Source organism: Silene latifolia, chromosome 1, assembly GCF_048544455.1.
Source record: "Silene latifolia isolate original U9 population chromosome 1, ASM4854445v1, whole genome shotgun sequence".
NCBI lineage: Eukaryota > Viridiplantae > Streptophyta > Magnoliopsida > Caryophyllales > Caryophyllaceae > Silene > Silene latifolia.
This window is the reverse complement of record NC_133526.1, coordinates 175,752,002-175,767,745: the sequence shown is the minus strand read 5'-3', so window position 1 is coordinate 175,767,745 and position 15,744 is coordinate 175,752,002. Positions and strand designations below refer to the sequence as shown.

The window sequence follows — 15,744 nt, the reverse complement described above, 5'->3', positions numbered from 1 at the left end:
TTGTTTAGAAATGGTGATCACATAAGGTTTACACATTTATACAAGCATTATAACGGGATGCTGAGTGCATTTAAAAGGGTTTTGGTTTAAAGGGTGGGTTGCCATACCGAACCATCAAACCCGAAGTCTGTGGAGAGGCTCGTGCCAAACAAGAGTAAGGCCGATTCCTAGTCCATTTCCTCAAGTAGTGAAGGCCCTTGATACAAACAAGAGTAAGCATCATGGTATGGATGACGTCAATCGCTATCCATCCTTAGGCCCAAATAAGAATTAGGACCGTTTAGACGGGACGATTGGTCGAATGGGTTGGGTTGGGCCTAGGAAGGCCGAATTAAACGGTCTAGGAAGACCGAGTTATGAAAACCGACAATTGTCTTGTACAAACTTATTCCCTAACCTTGTTCAATTTTCACCCTTGGCTACACGTAAGTGTATTTTGATTAGCGGAGTCGCCAAACTGTGGACAGCGGGCCGCCCACGGGGGCGCTTGGTGAGAAACGAAACAAGCGTTTGCATTTTGTATGGAGTCGCCACCAATTTTTATGGGAAATTGGAACCGTTCGAATACTTCGTGTCATGTCAAGACATAAAGTAGTGACATGAACACTAAGAAATCGTTACCCTTAGCATTCTATGTCTAGAATGACTCTCGTGGATGCCAATGAACACGGGTGCTCACGGAGATCTGGAGTAAGGGGTGAGGGTACGTATTAGGAAGCTCTTTTGATCGAACACCTAATCCCGCCCGCCTCGATAGCGGCCTCTACTAATGATTAGGGAAGTTATTCGTACTCGATATATCGTCGGCTACATGCATGCAATGCAACATCCAAGTTTTAATCCTAGCATGTGAGAATTAATACTAAGTCGGTTGACACGTAATTAGCATACAATTGGGTCGAAGCAGGATTTAAGTTCAATTACATGTGAAACATACAAACAATAAAAGAAATACAATAATTATAAATTACAATAATGAAAATTACAATAATTACAATGGAATAGGCGATTTATGTCGAAAATACCTTTAAAACGGATGATTTGGAAAAAGAAATAAAAGAACAAAATTAACGAACAGGAATTAGCGTGATATTACGGATAATAGTTGATTATACGTAAACTAAATAACTAAGTCAAAGCAGAAACGGAGTTCAGGGACAGAACTCAGCCAGGAACAGGCGCAGCAGAGCTGCGTCCCTTGGAATAGGCGCAGCAGACACTGCGTCTGTTCCTTGGCTCAGTTCTGGCTGTGAAGCCGTAATTGCAAGCCGTTAATGTCGATTGGTGATTTTAATGATGGATTCAATTATTTTACTCGGATGGAAGTGATTAACAGGTTATTTAACACATGAATAGGTCATAAAAACAGTAAAACATGAATGAGACGGATGCAAACGGATTAATTACATGATGGAATAATGATAGAAGTGAAAAATATTAATGAGTCCTCTATTGAAATCAATTAACTAACATTAGATGCAACAGATGAATGACGAATATGCGACGAACATGACAAAAGGCAGATTAAACTATATCAAGGACGAATTCCAGAAACCCAATATGAACAAATTGGATCTCTACAATCCGGAATTGAATTCAATGACGAAAACCCGCAAATACGGATTATAAGGGATTTAAGTCGGATTTATGACAATTAAAACATGTGAATGAATGATGATTATAACATATATGGAATTATCATGATACTACGACGAAGAATTAACAGACGAACAAGCAAAAGAAAGATTTGAATACGAATTACAGAGGACAAACGAAGAAGAAAGGAAGCAGGAACTGCGGCAGCCTCACGAAGAGGCGCAGCAGGAACTGCGCTCCTTCGAAGAGGCGCAGCAGTTGCTGCGTCCTTTCTCGATGGTTATCTACTGGAAATCCGCAAAACAGGTTTTAACAAAGGGTTTTAGAAATCGATTTTAACGGTATTTTCGACGTAAACCTTACAATTGATGATACGAAAAGTAAAATACAATAAATAAATAAGGATTATACACCCTCAGACTTACATGTTGACGAAACGAGAAGGACTAAGATATCGATTAGTGAATGCTCGACGCGAATGCAAAGAGAGTGCCCTCGTAAGAGGAAAACGATTGATTAATTAAGTTGATTAAGTGTAGTTGGTCAAATTGGTCGGTCATGCAACGGAGAGGCTGGTACCCGGAAAGATCCGAGCTTACGTGGTCGAAAGTTCAAGCACGTAGGCGCTAATAAGTAAGAACAAAGTCTAGAATGCAAAGGGAGAAGAGAAGGGCGGACACTCGCGTGAGAAATATGAGGAGCGAAGGCTCCTATTTATACTAATCACGTGAAGGAATTAGGGTTTCGGAGACTCTTTGGAAGTGAATCTCGGAAAGATATGAAAAAGATACGTGAAACATGCAGAAAAGGGCCTGGGAAGAGGCGCAGCAGACACTGCGTCTCTTGGAAGAGGCGCGGCCCTTTCTTTGCGTCTGTTCCCGTGAGGTTTCCTCTGCTGAAGAAAGATTTCCGCGTTTGAGTTATGGTAGGACGGAAATAATTCGACTTCCTTAATATCTTATATGAATATTACGGGATATTATTTGCCAAAAGATAAAATTTATGAAATATTGAATAGAAATATCCGAACATTCCGAAACATTCGACTCGGGATTTAACAGATTATCGGAAATGGAGACGGTTTTGACCGGACTCCGAATGTACTCTAATTACTGCCAAAACGACCGTATCGGCACGTAGATGACAACCGTGAGGTAGACATTTAATATTTGAGCAATCACTTGACGATAATCTTACGAACTGTCACAAATCGTTCCGCGTATCAAACATGCGGCCCAATCAACACAACCTTAGCCTAAAATCTGCGCAGACCTAGACATGCGGATATACACCACCGCACCCAAGACCCACAATTTTTTTAAAACAAAGTGAGTACCCTAAGGAGTCCACCAAAGGGTTGGCTAGTACTTAAGCTGACCACTTACTCTCAAAATAAGTAACGAGGTCATGCCCCAACTTGGATATAAACCCACCAAGTCAGGAACACAGAGGCTATTAAGCAGTGAACATACACTCGTCAAAGACTATAATGACCTATCTATGATGAAGGCCGAAATACTCACCTAGGACCTAGTCCCAGCTAGTCCCAGCTTGAATACTTTAGCCCACACCACACAAGACAAGTAGGATACCCAATTCAGCTGACAATCCAACAATATCTCCATTATCAATAATAATCCAAATTCCAGCTAACCGTTAATTTCATAATTCATGAGAACAAGCTAAAATGGCAAAGAGGCAATAAGACTGAAGTATAAGGCAGCCAATTCATCCAACAACCAACTTGTGAAATGATAATTACAAATATCAAGACATAACATAAAATTTCCAATAATAACTAATCTCACCTCAAAGACAAACCCTCGACCCGAGTCCCGCGACGGGTCATCGATCAAATCGAGGCTGACCGGTTTAAACCTAGTTTGACCAAACTCGTTTGGTCAATCTGGCCCAGCTCAGAGTCTTTGCCTACTTTGGCCCAAATCATAAAATTTATCACAATATAATTCTCATGCTATTTCCAATTTCTATCATGTGAAAAACGAAAGTAAAACATTATCAATCACCTAAACACTTATCAAACAACAACACAACATCAACTACTAATGTGACATTAATTCGTCGAGTAACTCGGAATAGTTACCTTACGCTAGCAAAGAGACAAGTAATAACTTGAGAAAGCTTCTAAAACCCAAAATTACTCTTCATCTTCAACCACATATGAGCCACCTAAAATAATTATGTGAAAGGACGATATTAACGAATTGTCTTTATATAAAATATGAGACGGAAATTAATTTAATTATATTTTAAATAAACCAAACTAGCGTCAAAACAATTTATGGACACGGCTCAAAAGTTATTATGACAACCTCAAACTCGGCCTAACCACTAACTACACATGGCCTCAAACTCGTGACTTAGCTAGGCCACGGCCAGGCCACAGCTAGGCCACAGGGAGTCCGACACGACTACCACCCGACTACCCATAGCCACCCTTCACCCTACTTCATAACCTGACCCAAAAATCAGTCCAAAACAGAACCCAAAAGATGCCTAAGTTCGACCCCAACTCCAGTCCTCAAATGCAAAGTGAAAACCCACGATGACAGCTCTCGTCCCTGCCCAAAACAGAGTACCAATCGTCCCCTTAAGACTCCATTCTCGCGCCTAAAAACAGTCTGGGCGAGCCAACTAAGTCGGCATTTAAAACGGTTTTAGAGCGGAAATCCACAAGTATAAAGCAACACAAAAAAAGACCCTAAAGACTACAAAAATCGCCCCAACACGAGTCCAAATCGGTCCAAAACAATCCCTACATGTCAGTATACACCGTCTCAACTATAAAACACACCAATTATCACCCAAAACAATCCATACATGTCAGCATACACCGTCTTAAATATACCACTTACTAGCTAGCATCCCAAATGATCCCTAGAGGTCAGTATACACCGTCTCAATCATCTCCACATATTAGTATACACCGTCTCAACTATACAACTGACTAATTAACATCCATAAGGATCCCTATATATAATTATACACCGTCTCAATTATAAAACAGACTAACCAGCATTCGAAATAAACATATTTTACAAGTAATATCGAGTAATCCGTTATCGTTACCTTTTTAATCTTCTACCAGACCGTCTATTTTAGTACATACAACCGTCTTATCATAAATAAAGCTGAAAATATAAATGGGTTTGTAAAAATACATGACGAAAATGAATTTTACTTACAACGGATTGACGAGAACGACGAAAGGAGCGCTATGGAACAAAAATAGTTGAAAACGGATGACAAACGGAGATCGTATCAATTTTGAAGATCAAAATTAAAACGAAGGAAAAGAAGAACAAAGAAGGGAAGAAGAAGACGTGAAGGGATGAAGAAATGAGGCAGCAGCCTGCCAGCCTGCTATTTATTATACGTACGTTTCTTCGTTGTTAAGAAACTTCGATCGTTATTAAAACCGTTTCGAGTTAAATTTAACCGATTTAAGTAAAAGTTTCAGTAATAAAACGGAATCAATAATAAATAAATTTAATGAGTGAAAATAAAATAAACTCAGCTAGTTAACGTAAATAATACAATATCAGCTTGAATCGGAATTATTAGCGATTTTTACAAAACTAACGGATATTAATAAAAATTGCTAATTTAGTGAAATAAGCTCAAAATAGCTAATTGGACGGTTTTGTTCCCAAAATCCATCTCGGGTTTACTTAAAACAACTTTCATAAGGACTCGTAAAGAAACGGAAATTATTAAATAAATAAACTCGAACTAATTTCAATAAACTCGAACTAACTTTAAATAAACTTATTAATGATTATTAAAATTAACGTATCGAATTATGATGAAATTAATTAATTAACTAAGCATAAATATATAAATCGTTAAATGATGTAATTAAATTCAAAATAGCAATTAAAAGAATTTTATCCAACTTAATAAAATACGGGGTGTTACACACTCTTTTAAATTTCTTGATCTTGAGTAGTCGCTACGAGAAAACCGTCCCTAAAGTCGTCTACGTCGCAAACATCAAAATACGTAAGTTTGAGGGTGTAAATATCTCATTTATTTCATGTCTTTACTGTTTTTATGAGTTTATAAGCATGAACAATGCATAACACGATTCAAATATAGGTTAGACGAGCCAAAATTGGATTTTGGTCTGAGACAGGGGCTGCTTGTATAGCAGGGAGGCTCGCGCCTCAATGCCCTCTCAGGCCTTAATCCAGCCGTGTTTGTTCTCGTCTTTCCTCTTTATTTCATTTTTCATTTGCAATCGGTTTTTATCATTTCAAATATTTCAAATAACATGTTCCAATTCAATGTGAGTACACTCGAGTGACGTTCCGTACAGAGTAAGCAAAGGACCCGAATCTCCGTGTCCATTCTCTTTACCTATTCCATGTCTGGCAATAGAAAATTTTCATTAGCACCCGATTTAGACCGAGCGTTTATCAAAGGGATTCTACGACGAACCCAGATAACAAACCAGAACATCTCCTTGTTCATGATCAATGACGGAAGGCAAGCCCATTCCCCACAAAAACATCCCATCACCAAGTATCAACCTCTCACCAACGGGTACATCCCCGTCTGCACCTTTACCTTCCTCGAACGAAGGACGACAAAGAACCAATAAATCAAAAACCAAAACAAAAAGGCCAAAAGCCATTCGGCCAATCTCCAAACACAAAGCCAAAGCCAGAGCCAAAGCAAAAGCCAAAACCAAAAGCCATTCACACAGAGCCAAAGTAAATGGCCAAAACAAAAGGCCCAAACCAAAAGACATTCCCCCAGAGCCAAAGTAAAAGGCCAAAACAAAAGGCCCAAACCAAAAGCCATTCACACAGAGCTAAAGCAAAAGGCCAAAACGAAAGGCCCAAACCAAAAGTCACTCACTCAAAGCCAAAGCAAAATAAAAGCCAAAAGGCCAAAAGCCATTCACCCAAAGCCAAAGCAAAACCAAAGCAAAACTTATAGCCAGAAGCTATCAGGTGAAGGCCAAGAACCGAGCCAAAATCAAAACAAAACAAAATTGAAATCCTTTTCTCAAAAAGGCCAAAATCCAAAGAAAGCATCTAACACACAAAATCCTGGACAAGTGAATCCAAAACACCAAGTCCAGGACCAATGTCCAAAGCCCAAGACCAATAAGCCCAAAACACCAAAACAGAAAAACACCAAAGCCTGACATCAAAGAACTGAAATAAGAGTTCATGACTGGCTAACTACAACACAACCAACTTTTCTTCCCTCCAAACTCCGGGACCAACAAGTACAAAACAGAAAAACACTAAAACTTGATGTCAAAGAGCTAAAATAAGAGCTCAAGACCAACAAGTAAAAAACACAAAAATACCAAAACTTGACGTCAAAGAGCTAAAATAAGAGCTCAAGACTCGTCAACTAACAACAAACCCAACAAAGCTTCACCCCTAAGTCCTTTTAGAGACTGCTACATAGAGACCTATCTAGGATCCTGGGGATTCCCCTCAAGATCACAACCAAAACTGCTTCACACTTAAGTCCTTCCAGAGACTGTTACAAGGAGACCTATCTAAGATCATGGGGATTCCCCTACAGATCATAACCAACAATGCTTCACCCCTAAGTCCTTCTAGAGACTGTTACAGGGACACCTAACTAGGATTCTGAGGATTTCCCTCAAGCTCGTAATATCGCACCTTAACCTTCAAGGTCCAGACATGGGATTCTGATCCCACACTATTTACCAACCACTTCGTGCTAAGGTCACATTAAGCCTGAGACCACATTCCGCACCACATTACAAGCCGTAAACCATCGCTCTAAACACCATAAAAAACAAGCTCCAAATTTTTATGTGTCAAACAAACCTATTATTACCAAGCTCCACATTCCATAATGTTGAAGCCATTTTCATCCTGACCCAGATACGGAGTCTTCAAAAAAAAATATTACTCCCTGACACGGGACATACACATTTCTTCTTAGAGTCCACTTTTTAGTGTGCTCATGTAACAAGAAACATTTTCACAAACTATCTTGTTTACAAACTACTCAAATTAGTCATAAGTCTGCAACATATATGCTCCACTCAACCTTGTAATCCATAGCATCCCAAACCAACCAAATCCTTCCTCCCTCATGGGCATTAATATTAGTAACTAAAGACCAATTATTCCCTAAACCATTATGAACTTTATTAATGGAATTCCTCCTTACTCTAGTTTCTAAAATGCCAAATAACCCTACATTATTTAGGTGCCGAAATCTTCTAACATCAGACTGCTTATTCCCACTATTAAACCCTTTGACATTCTAAAAGCCAATGCTACCCATTTTCAATTAAAGAAAGATCACACTCCTTGCCACCTTCACACACCTCCCTAATCTGAATTGAATGCTCAACCACCTCTAGGAACAGTGACGTAGCCACTGCTGGGCCAGACTGGGCTGTGGCCCGGGGTAAGACTATAGATTCATCTATAAAGTGTAATGAATGTTCATCTTTAGTATAATAGTGGCCCATTGGTTTGACTAATGGTAACCAAGAATTCTCATTTGTTCAACAAGCTTAATGTTCGAATCTTGATTTCAACATATTTTTTTTTGTGAAATTTCTTTATTTTGTTTTTGTTTGGATGTCTCTAACATTTTCCTTTTTTTAAAAAAAAAACTTTATTTTGTTTGGATATGTATCATTAATTTATATGTGAAATATTAATAAACAATAAACAAATAAAACAAATGCTAGTATATCATTATAGTTTATCAAACACTTTTAAAGTTAAATGATACAATAATTTTTTTTGTTAATGGAGTTTAGTGGTTAAAAATTGGGGTGAAATTCCCAAGAGATCCAGGTTCAAGCCTTCTCAAGAGCAAAATGTTGTGGAGCATTCTTGGCCTGAGTCCATGCCTAATAGACTTCGAGTCTGTCACTCTCGGGTGGCTTACATGGTATACGTGGTTTGTAGGCTATCACATATACCTGAGGGTTTACCCAGTGCGTACCGAAGGTAGTGGTCACGGGTTCCTTTCTCACAAAAAAAAAAACAACTTCATCCCATATTATTGTGGGGAATGTTCTTTCTTTTTTTTTTCGTTTCATTAAACAAAACAATATTATTAATGTTTCAATTGACGAATTAAATCTCACACCTTTAGTTATTATAAAACCGTAATATACTAATATGTGGTATGTTTTGTATAAAATCAGCCCGTGTTACGTTTTCAGCCTGGCTACGTCCCTGTCTAGGAATGTCCTTCTATTACTCACAACACCTATCCCCCCTTGCATAGTCATCTGAGTAAGCCATAGAAACGAATCCAAATTGGAACTACATCCATAACCTCTCTTACAAGTTTAGTCGACGGTGTCCATTCTTTAACAACTACGGGTTTGTTATCAAAGAAAATAGGCCCCGCCTGCAAAACTTAAGTTTCATTTCTTCAGTTTTGAATCATACCATGAATATACCATTTGAGTGAAATGCAATTTTATCAAATTGAGTAAAACCCTAAATTCGCTTCACAAAGCCATAAATTACCTTCCAGGGTGGGTTAGCTCCCAAAACATAACAGTATACAAACGTTGACCAGTATGCTAACTCATCCTTAACATCAGAATCAGTGAGTTGAAGACCACTTACCCTTGATGAAGACGGTGAGTCGGGTTCTAGTGCTTTGCTTCTTCTCGATACCTCCACTCATTCATCATCAGATCCTTCGTCCAGTATGGACTCCATAACCTCATTCATATTATAAGGACAAAGAATCGATACCGGCTCCTGAACGTGGCCGATATCATCCTCCAATTCCTTCTCATTCGATGAAATTACACGAAACCGAGAACCAGAATTATTATTATGAGATGTGTTAATACTACTATTTGATATATTTTTAGTGTTTTTTGTACTATTAGATGCTATTATTCTAAGTAATCTACTAGATTTAGGGAAATTTTTCCTTTGCCTAGCCATTGCTATGAAGAAAAGATGAATCTTAAGATCACATTCTCTCTGTAATGCCACCACATAAAAAAGATCACTTCCCCATTTCTTTTATTGATGAGATGTTAAAAAGATTGGCCTCACATAAATTGTTCTGTTATTTATATGAATATTCAGGTTTCTTTCGGATCCCAATCTATCCCGATGATCAGGAAAAGACTAATTTAACTTGCCCGCATGGTGTTTTTGCTTATCGCGGGATGCCATATGTGTACTGCCCTAGCTACCTTTCAAAGGTGCATGATGGGGATATTTTATGAGTATATAAAGTCAATTATGGAGGTATTTATCGACGATTTCAGCGTCCATGATTCTGATTTTGATGATTGTTTAACTAACCTTGAGAAAGTTTTGCAGCGATGTATTGAGGTTAATTTAGTTCTAAACTGGGAGAAGTGCCATTTTATGGTCAATGCGGGAGTTGTCCTTAGGCACTTAGTATCTAATAAGGCAAAGGTGCAAGTAGTAGAGCAGTTGCCTCCTCCCATGAATGTTAAGGGATTTAGGAGTTTCCTTGGTCACGCTGGCTTCTATCGCCGGTTTATCAAGAGCTTTTCTAAGATTACTAAACCACTTCCACAACTGTTGCCCCATTTAATTTTACTGATGAATGTCTTTCTGCTTTTAATAGGTTGAAGCAGGCCTTGATTACAGCACCGATTATTCAGGCTCCAGATTGGGAGCTACCATTCGAGATAATGTGTGATGCCAGCGATTATGCAGTTGGCGTGGTGCTAATCTGGCGGAAAGACAAAGCTTTGAGTGCCATCTAATATGCGAGCCGAATTTCGGATGAGGCTCAGGTAAAGTATGCTACTACAAAAAATGAACTGTTAGTTATGATATATGCACTGGAGAATTTCAGTCCTATTTTTTAGGTTCAAAAGTTACTGTATTTTTTGACCATGCAGTGCTGAAGTACTGTACCCTCTTGCTAATAAGAAAGCCAAGCCAAGATTATTGCGATGGATAATTGATGCGACCATAATTGGCGCATATTTAGCCCCCGAATTACCATTGTTTCTATGCTTTTTAGTGCCTATTTGGGTCATTTCTTATCTTTAGTTCTTTGTTTTGCATATTCTTTGAGATTTTGATCCCTTGGTAGGAAAGGAGTAAGAATCTTGCATTTTCATGGCAAAACAAGGCTAAATTGATCATATTCAATGACCAAGCATCAAGGAGAGACAAGACTAGAAGGCCTTTGTACATAGCATAGTAGAAGAGCATTGTTGAGAAAAGGATCCTTGACTCCCCAAGGAAATCCCCAAGGAATTCATGAAGAAAAGGGAAGAAAAAGAAGAAAGAAAGCTGCTGAACTACAATCCGAACGGATTGTAGAGAATCCGTCCGTCCTCGCCAGTCCGAGAGTCCTCACCAGGAATCCGCTCGGATTCCCCATGCCCAGTCCGAGCGTCTTGTTCCTTGATCCGCTCGGATCGTTCAGCCCAGATCCGGCCGTCCCGACTCCCAGCCGCACGGATCACAAAGACAACACGCTTTCTGATTTCGTTCTTCAAGCTACGAAATGGAGAAGCCCTTCTCTCGGACAATCCCGGAGGCTCCTTGCTCAACTTAAAAAGTGTAATTACTAGTTTAGCCCTTAGTTAACCCTAATGCATCCTCCCTAATTTTCACTATAAATACCCCATTAGTCTAAATTAGAGGAGCATGTTCTTCTTATCAATAATTAGAGTAGTTAATATCAATCAAATCTCTCTTCAATATTGTAATCAAATATTAATCAAGTTTTAATCCAAGTTTTAGTTCTTTAATCTCTCTCTTGTTCTTACTTTATTTTGGGTAATTGAAGATTATTTGGGTTTATTGGGAGATTGACAACCTCTCAATCTAGGATTCAAGTACTTCTATTATTCTTGCTTTATTATTGGAATCATTAGTAGGTATAATCTCTTAATCCCTTTTTAATTATTGCTAATTACTTTCATTTATTCATCATGTTTCATTATGTTAGTATGATTGACAACCTTTCTAGCATGATCAATATGATAATGAGTGAGTAGTCTCTTAGCTAGGGTTTAATGGGTGATCAGGGGAAACCAACATGGGGAATGATTCATGCTTAAATTAATATGCTTTCATATCCTATTTGCTTGCTTGTTTTGATCTTAATACATGCACATGTTATATTTGATGAAATGCTAAGCCTATGAATCCTTGCATTTACTATCATCTTCTATCCATTCAACTTGACTTGTAAGACATAACCCAACTCGAGTCTTGTTAGACCATGCATGTGTTAAGTAGGGAAGATTAAGTCGACTTGTAGGTGTTGTACAATCCAAGAGATTCGGCTCCGGGACCCAAACTTTCCTAGGATTGTAAGATATAACCCAACTCAATCCATCACAACAATAATTGCTTGCTTATAATTTGAGAACATGTTTGTATGATCATATCCCATGATTCCCCTATGAACCCATGACACCCTAGTGCTTTTAATCAATTGTTTACACCCTTATTTCATTTACCTTGTTAGTTTATTTTTCATTGCTATTTTAGTTTAGTAACCTTCTACATCAACCCAATTTGTGACACCCCTAGACACCACTAGTTACAATAGAATCTTCATTTCAATACCCGTCCCTTGGGATCCGACCTTTACTTGCCTCTTTACTAATTGTAGAGTTGTTTGTGAAGTATAAATTGTGTTTTGTATCGACCATTGACCAACGACCACATATGCTTAATTGTGAACACCAAATGGCGCCGTTGCCGGGGACGGTGTTTAATTGATTTAAGATTTCTTTTATTGTTTTTAGTTGTGTCTTTTTCACCTTGGGGAAGTAAAACTCCTCAAGGTTTGTTCTAATTGTTTTCTAGTTGTTTGATATTTTGCATGTCTAGAAGGTTACAAAGAGATTTGTTACCTTTTGACCGTGAAATCGAAAGAACCTTGACGAATAATAGGAGACTTGTTAGGAGGAATTTGGGAGGTTTTGGTGAAGTTGTTCAACCCACTAGTGAGTTTGTCAATCCTTTCGCAATAGAAGGAGAAGAGAACCCATTAAACAATACCACACAAAATCCACCTACAATGCCTAAATTCTCGTCACACTCTATACCCACCGAGGAGGACCTACCAAATGGTACTCCTACCCCACAACATCTTACCGGAAACTTTATTGCCAAGTCCGCCTTCATCCAACTAGTTGAGAGGAGCCAATTCGGGGGAATGCCTAGTGAGGACCCTCATTCTCATATGGAAACATTTTGTGATTATTGTGAAGCTATCTCTCAAACGGGCGTGACTCAAGACCAAATAAGATGAGTCTTATTTCCTTTTTCGTTAATCGGCACCGCAAAGCAATGGTTGAAGGGCCTTGATAAGGCCACCCTTGGAATAGATTCTTGGAAGAAGCTAGCTCTAGCTTTCTACAAAAAATTCTACCCACCGGAGAAGACCAATATGCTAAGAGCTCAAATTACGGGTTTCAAGCAAAGGGATGAAGAATCTTTGTATGAAGCTTGGGAGCGGTTCAAAGGTATTTGTCGCTCATGTCCTCACCATGGACTTAGCGAATGGTTTTTAGTGCAACAATTTTGGAATGGTTTATATGAAGATTCAAGGAACATTCTCAATATGGGATCAAATGGAATGTTCACCGAAGTTGATGACAATCAAACATGGAACAAGATTGAGGAAATGGCGGTCCATAATTCGCAATATAGTAGGCCTCGCAAGGCTACTAGAGGAGGAAAGTATGAAGTGGACACCGTTACTCAATTGGGTGCTCAACTTAGTGCTCACATTGACACAATCAACTTGAAGTTTGAACAAGCTATGGCTAGACTTGAGGAAAACTCAAAATCAACAAAGCATCATGTCAATGCCATGACGGCATCCTCATCAATCCCAAGCGGGATATGTGAGAATTGTGGAACCTTGGGTCATGACTCAAGTGAATGTAGGGGAACAACCGAACAAGTCAATGCTTTCCAAGCTTACAAAAGTGGCACCCCTTATTCAAATTTTTACAATGAAAACACCAAGTTCCATCCCAATCTCTCATACAAAAGCCAAAATGTCCAAAACCCTCAAACAACATACACTCCACCACCCATGAGAAATCAAAATCAAAGACCCTTTTTCAATCAAAACCAAGGCTACCAAAATCAAAATCCATACAATCACCACAATGACCAAAGTTTTGATGTCCAAAAAGCGGTCCTTCAAATGCAAAAAAATCAACAAGAATTTTTCACCCAAATGCAAAAAGATAGCCAAGCAAAAGACACGACCATCAACAACATTCTAGCTCACACCAAGATGTTGGAAACACAATTGACCCAACTAGCATCTTCGAGCTCACAAAGACAAAAGGGGCAATTACCACCACAAAGTAATCCCCCTAGGCATGAAACGGTTAGTGCCATTCACTTGAGAAGTGGTACAAGATATGAAGCACCGAAGGAGCAAGTTGAGGATGAAGTTGTGAGAGCTAGTGAGAATGAAGTTGTGGTGCAAGGTCCCAAAGAAGGGGAATCATCAAAAGAAGAAAGTTCAAAGAAAAATGAAGACAAAGCCAAAGAAAAGGAGCCCATTGTGATTAGACTTCCTTTTCCAAGTCGTCAAGCCAAGCCTAAATTTGATGATCAACTTGGAAAGTTCATGGAAATTGTGAAGAACTTAGAAGTCTCAATTCCTTTCACGGAATTAATCAATCACGTTCCGGCCTATGCAAAGTACATGAAAGATATCCTCACAAAGAAGAAGTCAATCCGGAAACTTGAGACTATCGCCTTCACCAAGGTGAGTAGTGCAATACTTCAAGGGAGTTCACCTCCAAAGTTAAAGGATCCGGGAAGCTTCTCAATACCGTGTACCATTGGCGACACAACGATCAACAAAGCCTTATGTGATCTAGGGGCTAGTGTGAGTGTCATGCCGTACTCGGTAAGTAAAAGGTTGGGAATGGGAGAGCTTAAATGTACCAATATCACTCTTCAAATGGCCGATAGATCGACGAAGACACCATTAGGGATATGGGAAGATGTCCCCGTGCGAATTGGGAAGTTCTTCATCCCGGTGGACTTTGTCATAGTTGATATGGAGGAAGATTCCAACATTCCAATCATCTTAGGAAGACCTTTCCTACACACCGCGGGTGCGGTGATTGATGTGAAGCATGGAGAGCTCACTCTAGAAGTGGGAGATGAAAGCATAACTTTTAATCTTGACAAGACCATGAGAGCTCCTCGTTTGCATGAGCCATGTTTCATGATTGATCATTATAGCCGAAAAGATGAAAAGAAGAAATCGGAACTCCAATGGAGAAAGAAAGTTGAAGATGCTCCATTCAAAGAGCAAGTGAATTGTGACAAGGAGAGCTTGCAAAGCTCATCAAAATCAACCAAGGAAGAAGAAGATGGCCTCATTGGCCAAGAGAAGAAATTGGGAGAGTTGTCTCCATCCAAGCAAGAGATTTTTAATGATCAACTCAATGAAGTTTGTGGTCTTTGGGACGACGAATTTGAAGGGATCTTTAATCCCTACATTGGGCATGCCATCGATCATGATCAACAACAAGGGCCACGGTCTATTGAGGACCTCTACCACAACAATGAACAAGCTTTTAATTACTTCTTCGAGGTGTTGAGCAACATCAACAACACCTTGAACATGCCCCCTTGACATCTCATCAAGAATGAGAGTTTGGTGGAGTCCTCCCTAAACCACCACTTGTAAATATTTCTAACTCCCTAACTTACATTTAATTTTTATTGCATTTTTGTCATTTTTGGATTTATTTACTTTGATCAAAATAATTGTCATGTAAGAGAGAAGTGAGGGAGGGACTAATGATTTTAATTGATGTGTAGTGCTTTACCTTAGTGTGGGGATGGCAATTGCCTAGGCTATTCATGCCTTAGTAGTGCCCCCGCAATGAAGAACACAAGATTTGAAAGAAAGAAAGAAAGAATGATAAGGGAATGCGTTGGTGCACGGATGGAACTGAATCCGTGTACACAAGGACCAATCCAAGCGGATTCCTGAGAATCCGTCCGTCTGCAAAGGATCCGAGCGTCCTGCTGAGAAGACGCCCGTCTTGGGCTGAGCTGAAAACTGCAAATTCTTGACTGTTGAAGAATCCGAGCGGATTTCTGGAAAGACGCCCGTCTCACAGAATCCGTCCGTCTTTTGAAC

At 39.2% G+C, this 15,744-nt stretch overlaps 1 non-coding gene across 1 annotated transcript; it reads right to left on the bottom strand.

The window, feature by feature from the left end:
* Positions 1-13,005: 13,005 nt before the first annotated feature.
* On the bottom strand, positions 13,006-13,112 carry LOC141618196 (small nucleolar RNA R71). Its single transcript, XR_012531328.1, has one exon. It is a non-coding gene; the product is annotated as a small nucleolar RNA R71 (small nucleolar RNA).
* Between the last annotated feature and the right edge of the window lie 2,632 nt (positions 13,113-15,744).